Raw genomic sequence first — 4,270 nt, 5'->3', positions numbered from 1 at the left:
AAATAAAAGTCGGAAGTATTACATCAATGAAACATAAGAAGCAACAGAATCGTTGAAACCTAAGTGGGAAGTAAAGCGACACTGTGAACTTGTGCATCTTTAGGACACTAACAGATGCAACATTTGGACTTCCAGCAAAACAAGATCTCATTTAGAGAGAAGTGGAAATGGCTGGGAGGTAAGATAGGAAGGGATGTTGGGATCCATTCAGATAACCACCAAGTACACATTCAGAGAGATGACAGCTTGATGTGGCTAAAGGTCCAAGGTTTCTAGCAGCCTTGGGTGTTCCTAGTAAATTGCCTTCTCCCTGTGTCCTCACTTGTCAGTTTCTATGATTGGTTTCATTTTTATAAGGAATTAGATTAGGACTCACCCTAATGACTTTATCTTCACATGCTCATCAGCAAAGACAATGATCTTTTTTACATAAGATCACTATGCACAAATACTTGGAGGTAGGATTCAACATTCTGTGGGAACATAGTTCAACAACAACAAGAAATCATACACACAAGATGAATATATGTATAGTAAGTGTCATTGGAAGCTTTGATTTTCTGCCCCAATTCATGAGGCCCAGCCAACTGCGGTGAAACCAAGAGTAATTTTTCTGGGAGTGAGGGTGATACTCGAAAACCAAGCATTCAGCATACAGGACATTGTTTCTGCAAAAGACTTATTTTTAAAGAGAGGCCTTCATAATAAAGCAATTTTGATTTCCATATTCTTTTTTTGATAGTAAATTTTATGTAACAAATATAGGGATTCACTTATACTTCAGACTGCACCAAAGTCTATAAGCCCAGCAACTGGAATGAATAAGTAGATAACTCACAACTTTAAATTGTAATCACCAAAGTCAGTTTTTAAATTATGAAAATGTCAATGTGTAAACAGTTACCTGAGCCCACTTGTGTAGCATTTACTACATAGGGGAAAATATATTAACATTTGTTTTTAATCTCCAAGACTTATCACACAAATTAACTTTTAAAAGCAATGTCAAAGGAGTACAGAATTTTAATATTTTGACATTTTTGTTTAATGTTCCATTAAACTTGAATTATTTTATTTTGGTACTGGGGATTGAACCCAGGGCTATTCTACAGAGAGCCACATCCCCAGCACTTTTTATTTTATTCTTTCAATACAGAATCTTGCTAAGTTGCTGAGGCTGGCCTCAAACTTGCCTTCCTCCGGTCTCGGCCTTCCCAGTTGCTGGGACTACAGGCATGAACCACCATGCCCAGCCTTAAATTTTAATTTTGCAATGAAGTTGTAACTTTGTTTCATAAATACATAATTTCATTATAAATTAATAACCCTTAAGTTGGGGTATTCTGTAATGAACTAAACATTTTATATTTCATAGTATATTTAGAGTCTCTGGATAGGATGTGGCTCAGTGGTAGTGCAACATGCCTAGCAGGTAGGACATCCTGGGTTCAAATACCAGAACACAGGGCTGGGGATGTGGCTCAAGAGGTAGCCCGCTCGCCTGGCATGCGTGCGGCCCAGGTTCAATCCTCAGCAACACATACAAACAAAGATGTTGTGTCTGCCGAAAACTAAAAAATAAATATTAAAAAATTAACTCTCTCTCTCTCTCTCACTCTTTCTTTAAAAAAAAAATACCAGCACACAAAACCCCAAAACAAAAAAACAAAAAATGAACAAAAGCACAATACATTCAGAGTCTCACTAATCAGTAACAAGAACATTGGGTTAACGAGGGAGTAATTGGTATATGAAAAGGTTCAAGACACACTTACATAAAATTAAATAGCATAATAGATGCATGGTGAAATGGAGTAGCCCTTTGTTCTGCTTCAAAAAAATGTGCAATTCATTATTTGATTCAAGTAGATATTCTGTGAAAATGAAAACTGCACATAATTTGGCTATTTTCCATTAGCATTTCTCAAACTTCTTACTGCATGAACTACAAATTCCATACTAAAAAAAAATCATAATCTGATTTAGTTTTTAAAGGATATTCTACCTTTTTCATACCCTACTTCCCATTAACACAATGCCTAATCAAAATTTATTTCAAAAGTGCAGAAATGGAGGGAATAAAAGCATTTTATGCACATCTTGCCAATAGAGGGCAGACCCTGAACGCCCAGGAAAGTTAGGTACCCTTAACCACCCTTGAGCCTAATATTCTTGTGGGCTACACATAAAAAATTACACTTTCAAGTACTTCTGCTTATGTCAGTAAGTCTTACACTCATTTAAAAATGTATTTCCTCTACATATACAACTTTCAAATAGCATCCTCTGTTTTTAATATATCAAAGGCACCAAATAAGAAACAAAATATTTCTGTGAGCCTCAGATCCAAATTTTAAAAGGATTAGAATAAGACCTAATAGGTACAGTTATGTTTTTTTCCCAGTAAATCCATGAAAAAGTGTAGACTTCACAAAAATCCAGAAATAGGGGTCTTGATTGACAAAGATTTATATTTCAATTTAAAATGAATAAACTCCAAAAATTATATACACCCTGAAAAACTGGCAGAAAAGACTTGCCTGAGTGTTAATGAATCACTGATGCTTAAAAATTAAATGAATTAGCTGGGCACAGGAATACACGCCTGTAATCCCAAATACTTAGGAGGCTGAAGCAGGAGGATTGCAAATTCAAGGCCATTCTGGGTACTCAACAAGACCCTAAGCAACCTAGTGAGATCCTGTCTCAAAATAAAAAATTAAAAAGGCCAGGGATATAGCTCAGTGGTAAAGCACCCTTGGGTTCAATCCCCAGTACAAAAAAAAAAAGAAAGAAAGAAAAATTTTGATGATTTACATAGGTGCTTTTCTCAACCTATCCTCCCAAACCCCACACTTAAGTGAAAAACACTTTAGCACATATTTAGAACATATACAAAGCATCAGAATTAGATTAATGAAACAAAGCTGCTACCTTGCTATCTCTATGGGTGGGGCGGGGGTTGGGGATGGATCAATTACTTGGAATGCCCAGGCAGCAAAATAAAAGTTCGTAACAGTGATACAATGAGCCATATGAGGGAAACCAATGAGGAGTATTAAATAGTTCTTAAATTAATGTTTCTTAAACTGAAAAGTGCTTTCATATTATCTTCATGCTTTTTAAACCCCGAATCAGGGTTTTCTCACCTAATGAATACATTCTGACTGAAGTTTAACAGAGGTTCTGGTACATTAGCAAATGAATTTGTTACTGCAAATGGATCTTTTGTATGTGTAAATATTTTACGTATTAGTAAAGGAATAAAAATACATTAATGATCGACAAGCAGAGTGGTGACCTTTCCAGCAATGGAACACAGCCCTAGGGCCAACCTCTGAAATATAGTGTGGTCTACGGCCATACCACCCTGAACGCGCCCGATCTCGTCTGAAATACAGTGTGGCTTTGGGTCATGGTGAACCTCTAGGTGAGAGGAACTCAAAAGGGGGGCTTCCCAGAGCATGGAAAGACTACTTGGTAGTCTTACTGGGATGTATACACACTCTGCAGAGAATGTAATCAGACTATGAAACACAGCTTGCACTTTCTCCTTCAATCTCTTGATCCCTGAAAGTAGATTAAGGGTTACAAAAAGAAGGGACATTTAGAAATAAAGTGTACTTCCATTCATTCCTGGGCTTTAAAGGATCTGAAATATATAGCTTTAAACCCTTTCTCTACATCCCAAAGTTATCCAAATTGAAAGTACCTGAAAAGTTTTAAGCCACATACTCTCCCAGAAAACTATTTTCCTTCTTCAAATCATATACTGTGACTAATAATTAGCAACATTTGACAAATGTGCATTTCATAACCTTTGGGAGATGATTAGGATGAAATAAGGTCATCAGGGTGGAGTCCCCATGATTGAATATTGGTGGCTTTTTTAAAAAGGTGAGAGCTGGACAAAGTGACCTACACCTGTAATCCCAGACATTTGGAAGGCTAAAACGGGAGATCCTAAGTTCAAGGCCAGCCTTAGCAATTTAGCAAGGCCCTATCTCAAAAAAAAATAAGAAGAGTTGGGGATGTAGCTCAATAGTAAAGCACCTCTGAGTTCAATACCATTTTAAAAAAAGAAAAGAGAGAGACCAGAGAGAGATAAATGTGTGCTCCTGTTTCTTGCCATGAAAGATGCTGCTTGAACTCGGGCCTCTGTCAGCAAGAAGGCCATTGTCAGATGCAGCCCCTCAGTCTTGAACCACCAGAACTGTGAGCCAAAATATACCTTTTTTTTTTTTTTTTTTTTTTTTTTTTTTTTTTTTTT

Source organism: Marmota marmota, unplaced genomic scaffold, assembly GCF_001458135.2.
Source record: "Marmota marmota marmota unplaced genomic scaffold, marMar, whole genome shotgun sequence".
NCBI classification, from domain to species: Eukaryota; Metazoa; Chordata; class Mammalia; order Rodentia; family Sciuridae; genus Marmota; species Marmota marmota.
This window is presented reverse-complemented; position numbering follows the sequence as displayed.